Source organism: Cannabis sativa, chromosome X, assembly GCF_029168945.1.
Source record: "Cannabis sativa cultivar Pink pepper isolate KNU-18-1 chromosome X, ASM2916894v1, whole genome shotgun sequence".
NCBI classification, from domain to species: Eukaryota; Viridiplantae; Streptophyta; class Magnoliopsida; order Rosales; family Cannabaceae; genus Cannabis; species Cannabis sativa.
In genome coordinates, this window is record NC_083610.1 from 77,783,066 (window position 1) to 77,792,231 (window position 9,166).

The following is a 9,166-nucleotide window of genomic DNA, read 5'->3' on the forward strand; positions in this document are numbered from 1 at the left end:
GACTAGACAATCATGTCCTTTAAGTTACTACACTTAGTTATTATAATGTGTATTATATAATAAGTGTTCTAATAATCGATTCACCTTGTCAATGCCTTCTTATACGTAGCGAGATGGATGTCTCACCTCGTCAACACTTCTTTACATGCAGCGAGGTTGATGCCTCGCTATGCGTTGTCTATGGCTCCCGTGACATTGTGCCTTCCGAGACAAGATGGTTTCTCATTAATACAGAAATTGATAGTTTGTACATCCTTGTCTCGCTTAAGACTATACAACCAGTGAGTTACAAATATACTCTATTTATTCTATATTTAATGAGTTATTCTATTTTACATTTAATGATATAATTGTCATCATATTTGTTGATTTATATTCCCTGAGACTGACACGTGTCACTTTCTGAAGTACAGCCGAATTTCGGGTGTAACAATATTAGTTTACTGAAATATCATTTATAGGTAGCTAAGTGTTTTAAGGATAAAATATATTGAAGGGTAGAACAATAAATTTGTCCATTTTCAGTATAGATCATCTACATGAGATCTTTGACTATTAGGATTGTAACAATGTATAATCATAACGTATCTATATCGTGGTACATATAGAGTGTTCTATATAATTGAGAGTGTATTCAATTTTAAATCTATAGTGGCATAAGGCAGAATTAATAAGTTAGGAAATTTCCTTAGTAGATTCTAGATCTATTTATTGGAAGCTCGATTATATAGGCCCATGGTCCCCTCACTAGTTGAGATAATACTGATTGCAGACTCAGTTAATTGATTTTAATTAATCAATTGTATTTCTAAAATTAGACTATGTTTTATTTATGAATTTTCACTAAACAATGACTTAATTGTGAAGAAAAGAGGTTTTAGGGTCAATTTATTAATTAACAGACTTTGTATGGTCTAATTAATAAATAATATAAATGACAATTTTATTTGATAATTAAATATAATTATTAAATAAATAGTTTTGGAATTTATAGGATTGAATTGGAAATATGGTATTATTGAAAGAAGAATAAGTGGTCGAAACAAAGTGGCAAAATTGTAACTAGAGGTTCTTTATGGTTGGCCAATAGTGTGATTTTTTGCCCAATATTTATTTCTTTTTTAATCCTTATAATTTAACCCTAAGCCCAAGTTGAAACACTATAGAATGAACATGATGCTCTCATCTCATCCACTTGAACACTTGACTTTTCAACCTACCAAATCTAGTTTTCATTCTCTGACAACTGGTAGATGCGGGAAACCTTCTATAGTGATTTTTCCTCCGTTATTGTTCTTCGTACTCGAGCCTATAGTGATAGAGTACCATGCCCACACATAGCAAGTCAAGTACTCAATCATAGTGAGTAAGACGGTGGTAGCCGAACCCGAAGGAGAGAAAGAGATCAAGGCTCACATCTTGATGATACTCTGCGACAGAAAGGAACAAGGGTTAGAGATGAGCGAAAGGAGTCATTATATTCTGCTACAATCAATGTAAGGTTTTCTGAACTCTTATGTGTTTAATTTCATTATTTTAGAGATATTCATATTTAGGATGTTAATCAACATACTTGTTAGTAAATCTAAATCCTGATACAACTGGCCTCAGAGCCATAGTAATGAAATATGGATTTAAAACGATGAATATGTTAATTGTGTTGATTTGGATGTGTTCATGTTAGTTTATGTGGTATTTGATGAATGTATGTAAATTACAAAAAATTTCAATGAAAATAATTTATTTGGATTTCTTATAAAAAAATTAAGCAATTTTCATTTTTTAAAGAAATCAATTCCGATGAAAAACGAAGAAGTTATGGTGTTTTGAAGTTTCAGGTGAATATGGTGTCGAGATAGCACTAGGCGCACGCAGTAATTCAGACAAGGTGCTTGTCCATGCATGTCTGAAGCCTATCCTCTTGTCTGAACGCCCACCCGAGCGATCACCCAACTACGCACACGAAGGCTGCAAGCAACCTCCTGCACGCGGATGAGGCTGCACTCAGCCTGTGTGCACAGCAAGGGTGTTTTGCACCCAAAAATTCAATTTTGTGATATTTTTCACCCAATTTTGTATTTTTCCAATTTCAAACCCTAAATTTCAAAATGAAATATTATTTTTAATATTCAAACTTAAATATCAAAATTTTAAAATTAATAATATTTAATTTTTAATAGATTATTGTTAATTTTTGATATTTTAAGGTTTAAATTTAAAAATTGATTATTTTATTTTTAAATTATGGTCAGAATTTCAAAAATTTGTTAATTTCTTTAAAATTTATATATTATTTAATTATAAGGTTAGATATTTTAATATTTGGTATATTTTAAATTAAATGATAGCCTTATTTTTTTAATTTGAAATATTATATTAAAATTATCTTATAAAATGAATTAAATAATTAATAAATTTTAAAATTAATTTAAATATTTTTATAAACATCCTAACCATAATATTTTGAAATTTAAAATTGGTTATTTAGTCAAATATTTTATTGTTTATAAATTATAAGTTAGAAAAATAATATTTTATATCATTTTACTTATAAGATATTTATAAATAGTATTTTAAATATTTAAATAGACTAGATATTTTTTTATAAATTTGAAAAATACTTAATTTTAGATATTTTGACATATAATTTGGATAATTATTATTTATTTATTATTTTATTCTTAAAATAACAATTGCCTAACCATATCTATTTTAAAATTAGTTTATTTTGTTATTTTAATTTTATTAAATTATAAGATTAGAAAAGGATATTGAAAATATTTATTTGGTTATTTTTAAATCATTTATCTTACCAGATATTTAATTTAATTAAATAAAATAATTCAAATAAACCTAAATATTTTAAAAGTAGTTTCAAATTTAAATTTTGAAAAGATATTTTAGGTTTTTTTAACAATCCTAAATTTTCAAAATTTAGTTGGTTGGTTAAATAATAATTTAATTATATAATAAATAAATTGGTGATTGCCATCACTGATAATATTTCCCCCAATGTTAGTTGTTCCATGCTCATGGCACCAACCCTCTATTTAATCTGGCAAGCTTGTATGGACACCAGGGATTTATAGTAGTACACCCCATGTCGCGATAGTAATGGGGCTACGTCTACTTTCGTTTTTATTAATTGGATCTGACACACCAGAGTTATGATCTCAAGAGTGTGTGGACAATAATACAACAATGGATTTCTAGGTGAAATCTGTATCGAGACTTATGAACACAAAGCTCATGGGAGATCAAATATTCACAAATCTGATGAAGATGGTGGTTGTAAGGTCCTTCCCAATTTGGTCCAAGTACTCCTGAAGATGGGTCCCTTGTTGCGAGGAAATCTCTTCTAAGTACTTTATCTCTTATTTCCAACCCTCTACTGCAGACTTGGCTATCGAAATATCTTTTAACCCTTTGTTTGTAAGTCGTGTTCCTTATTTTCGATTCTTCCCTTCTCTCATCTTGTAAGTCAAGAGATTCTTCTAGAAGCAAATGATTACGGCGTTTTTCATAATATTTTGTGCGATGAGAAGCAATATTAATCTCGACAAGAATCATGGCTTCACTTCCAAAAGTAAGAAAGAAAGGGGTGTGCCCTATCGCGATCCGATGTGAGGTTTGGTATGACCAAAGCACTTAGGGGAGCTCTTTCGGCCAGTTCCCTTTTGTCGTTTTGAGTCTCTTTTTCAGGGTGTCTTTCAAAGTTTTATTCACATCTTCGACTTATTCGTTGGCTTAAGGACAAGCGACCTATGCAAAACTCTTTATGATTCCATTTTGTTGGAAAAAAATCGACAAGGAGATCACTTTCAAACTGTGTGCCATTATCTGACACAAATTTTTGCAGTATACCTAAGCGACACACAATGTTTTTCACAATAAAATTCAAGGTCTTTTTTGCTGTGATTGTGGCTAATGGTTCAACTTCAGTATATTTGGTGAAATAATCCACCGCGACCACTGCATATTTTACACCTCATTTTCCTTGTGGAAGAACTCTAATTAGATCTATTCTCCAAACAACAAAGGGCCATGGTAAAGTCATTGATGTCAATTCCATGGGTGGGGCCCTTGGAATTTTGGAAAAGCATTGACACTTGTCACATTTCTGTACATAGCTAAAGGAGTCTTGGTTTATAGTGGGCATATAGTATCCTTGGCGAATCACCTTCTTGGCAAGGCTTTGTCCCCCTGCATGGTCCCCACAAAACCCTTCATGTATTTCTTTGAGGATGATTTGTGACTCTTCCATTATCACGCATTTCAATAAGGGCATGGAATAGCCTCTTCTATATAGTCTTCCATCTAATAGTGTCAACCTTCGGACCTTGCATAACAATTTTCTTGCTTCATTTTATCATCAGGGAGGGTCTCACTAGTTAAGTATTCAATGATGGGTGTCATCCATGACTTTGTTGGTATTTCAATCATTTCAATATCTTCTTCACTTGGGATGATACTTCTTTTGGCTAAATGTGTTGGTTTTTCTGCCCTAAATAAAACTCATTTCAATATAATCAAATTTACTAATTAATAAAAGATCAAAAATCATTTTATGTTGCATGGTTCACATGAGTTATTTCATGATTATGTTTAATGTATGAATTCTATTAAATCCAGAACATATACATTTATTCTTGATTATAGTATCGTCAGCACAGTGGAATATAATCATGATTATATGTTTAAAAGTTTAAGTCCGATAATTTGTCAGTACACTGAATTTAGATTGGCATGATAATCAGCGATAAGGTCTACTTGCACCTTAGATAAGTGTTATGTCCTTTTCAGGGCATTGGAAAAATTTACCAATATCGGATGTATGGAGTATACATTGGATTGGATAGATATTGAACTTGGATAAGATATCATAAACTTACGATTATGTCTTTCTAAGTCAATATCACTAGTTGATCTTAGGTCTATGGATCTTAATCTTGATATGGTTAGGTTCAGCTCAACTGTATTATTTATGTTCTTAAAGTTGTTCGTTAAAGTCTGGTCGGCTGAACACTTACATCTTAGGAACGTGATAGTTCAATTATAGAAGTGGAACAATAATTTTCTTCGATCTTAGCTTGATAGAGATAAATGATTGAGGCATCATTTCAGTAATATATTAATTTACTGAAATATCAATTATAGGTAGCTAAGTATTTTAAGGATAAAATACATTGAAAGGTAGAACGGTAAATTTGTCCCTATTCGATGTAGATCATCTATAGAGGATCTTTGACTATTAAGATTGTAACAATGGATAATCATCACATATCTATATCTTGGTACATATAGAGCATTCTATATAATTGAGAATATAATTCTGAATCTATAGTGGCACAAGGAGGAATTAATAAGTTAGAGAATTTACTTGGTAAATTCTAGATCTACTTATTAGAAGCTCGGTTATATAGACCCATGGTCCCCTCATTAGTTGAGATAATATTGCTAGCAAACTCAGTTAATTGTTTAATTAATCAATTATAATTCTAAAATTAGACTATGTCATATTTATGAATTTTTACTAAGTAAGGGCTTAATTGTGAAGAAAAAATGTTTTAGGGTTAATTTATTAATTAAGAGACTTTGTATGGTCTAATTAATAAATAATATAACTAGCCATTTTATTTGATAATTAATTATAATTATTAAATATATAGTTTTGACATTTATAAGATTTAAATTGCAAAATATGGTATTATTGAAAGAAGAATAAGTTGTTGAAATAAAGTAGTAAAATTGTAACTAGTAAAAGGCCCTTTAGTGGTTGGCCACTATGTGTAATTTTGCCCATTATTTTATTCTTTTTAATCCATATAATTCAAACCTAAGTTAAAATACTATAAAAAGAATATGATGCTCTCATCTCTTCCAATTTTAATTATTCACTTCAACCAAACTTAAACCTAATTTTTATTCCCTGACAACTAGTAGATGAGAGACACATTCTATAGAATTTCGAGCCTCCTTCATTGTTCTTCATAATTGACGCATTGTGATAGAGTTCCATGCCCACACATAGCAAGTCAAGTACTCAATCATAGTGCGAAAGACGGTGGTAACCAAACCTGAAGGAGAGAAAGAGATCCAGGCTCAGATCTTGATAATACTCTAAGACAGAAAGGAACAAAGGTTAGAGATCTGAGGGGAATGAGTCATTATTATTTCGCTGCAATCAATGTAAGGTTTTCTAAACTCTTATGCGTTTAATTTCACTGTATTAGAGATTCACATTTAGGATGTTAATCAACATACTTGTTAGTAAATCTAGATCTTGGTAAAATATTCCCAACAAAATCTAGAGAGTGTCAGCTTCTTTTGTGGTGTCAAGTCAAGTCATGCAAGAGCATCAGCATTGGAATTTTTTTCCCTTGGTATTTGCTCAATTGAGTAATATTCAAATTGTTGGAATAGGCTTTGTGCCTTTGCTAAGTAAGAGACCATGTTGGATCCTCTTGATTGGTATTCTCAAAGAACTTAGTTTACTACTAATTGTGAGTCGCTAAAACATCTTATGGATTTGGCTTGTAATCCCCATGCGAGTCTTATGCTGACAAGCAAGACTTCATATTTAGCTTTGTTATTCGAAGTTTTGAACCCAAATCATAAGGCTGTATGGATTCGATAGCCATCAGGCGTGACTAGTATTATTCCTACCTCTGAGCTATTTTCATTAGATGACCCATCGACAAATAACTGCCATGTAGACTGAGGTGGCTTTTTAATTTCTTCTCCTTCTGGAAACCTAGTACATTCGGCTATAAAGTCAACGAGAGCTTAAGCTTTTATGGTAGTTCTTGGATGGTAAGTTCGACAACTCACTTGAGTAGTCGACCCGAAGCTTCTGCTTTCATTAGCACTTGCCAAAGGGGTTAATTAGTGAGTACATGTATCGGGTGTGCTTGGAAATATGGGTGGAGCTTTCTTGATGCATGGACCAAATAAAAATCAAGCTTTTCCATGACTGGATATCTTGAATCAGTCCCCAAGAGGTGCTTCCTCACATAATATAGTGGTTTTTGGGCCTTCTTCTCTTCTCGCACCAAGGTTGCGCTAATGGTTGTCTCAGTTATGGCCATGTATAAATACAAGATCTGTCCTGTAATTGGTTTGGACAAAATAGGGGGCTCTGCCAAGTGTTTTTTCAGTGCTTGGAAAGCTTGTTCACATTTTTTTGTCCATTCCACTTTGTTGCTACCCCAAAGTAAGTTGAAAATGGGGAGGCATTTGTCGGTTGACTTTATACAAACCTATTTAGTGTCGTAATGCGACCAATAAGGATTTGTACATCTTTCTTTCTTTGAGGTGAAGGCATGTCCATGAGAGCTTTTATCTTTTCTGGGTTTGCTTCAATGCCCTTGAAATTGACAATAAAACCCAAAAAATTTCTAGATGAAACACCAAATGTCCTTTAAGTCTTCCATGTAATTCTTTGTTATTTTAGTCTTCACTAGCATGCCGTCCACATACGTAGACCTCCATACTTCTCCCGATTTGATCGATAAACATTCTGTTAACAAGTGCTGGTAAGTGGCGCCAATATTTTTTAGTCTGAATGGAATTATATTTTAGCAATATAATCCCATGTTGGCGGTAAAACTTGTATGTTCTTGGTCGGTGACATTCATGGGAATCTGGTTGTAGCCAGAGTAAGCATTCATGAATCACATGAGTTTGTGTTTGGCGATGGCATCGACTAATTGATCAATACGTGGAAGTAGAAAGCAATCCTTGGAGCATGCTTTGTTCAAATCTGTAAATTCATGCATGTGCGCCACTTCCCATTTGGTTTTAGACCTAAAAATAGGTTGGCCACCCAAATGGGATAGAACATCTCTCGAGTAAAATTCTTGGCAAGGAGTTTTATCTACTTCTTCCATTAAGGCAGCATATCTTGTCTCATCAAGAGGCCTCCTTTTCTGTCGTTTTGTTGGATGTTCCAATCCAAATTGAGGACATGAGTTATTGCATTGGGATCAATCCCCACCATGTCTGAGTGGAGCCATGTAAAGGCATCTTGATTGTCACGTAGGAATTAGATAAGGAACTTTTTGATTTCCTTATTGAGGTGCTTACCAACTTCACAGTTTTGGTTGGTTCTTCTGGATTTAGTATGATTTCTTCAAGCTCTTCAATAGGACCAAGCTCGGTCATGTCATCTTCAATGCGAGGATCAATTTCCTCAAGCTTTGGCACCTCTGGTTCTTCAATTTCCTCCACGATGGTCATGATTGGTTCCCCCAATGTTGGGTGTTGTGCCCCTAGTGGAGATTAAGGCTACTCGTCAAACAATCTTGCAAGGCAAAATTTGCCACATGGATATTGACTTATCTCTATGTCAATTTTGTTTGGAGAGTCTGCCATTATTGTTGAAATAATGAGTTTTCCAAAAGGAAAATACTCAAACTTTCACCACAGCGCTCTCAATGAAAGCACCAAACTGTTGACGCAGTTTTTCATTAACTAATCTAAAAAATCAAAAAAAAAATAAGAGGATTGCGATGAATTAATTTGACTAAATAAATCTGCAATAAATAAATGGACACTAGAGATCTATAGTAGTTCACTCCCATGCTGCGATGGTAATGGGGTTATATCTACTTTTGTTTTTATTAATTAAATCTGACACACTAGAGTTATGTTCTCAAGAGTATGTAGACAATAATACAATAATGGATTTCTTAGAGAAATCTATATCGAGACTTATGAATACAAGGCTCATATGAGACTCAATATTCACAAATCTGATAAAGATGGTGGTTGTAAGGTCCCTGTGAACAATAAACCAATAAGTGTAAGAAAAGAGAATGGTCTCTGTTCTTGGAAACTATGTATGCCAATGGTGTTTTACTAAGAGAGGCTTAGTGCCGACAAAGTGTGTAGGGTTTAGGAAGAAGGTGAAGGAAGGGATGTGTTGTTCTTAGTAGCCATCCAATAAGCAAGCCACCGATCCCCATAACCAACCTATCACTATCTTTATATAGGCTTAGGATTTGTTAGTGATCCCCCACATGTCGGGTGTCACACTAACAAATGCCATATCTTATTCCTAATAATGAAAAAAAAAGTACAAATAAACATATGTTTACAAAAATCTCACTTATTTGTAAGCCGAAATCCTACAAATATTAGAAGAATAGTTATTTTTGGCTAGAAA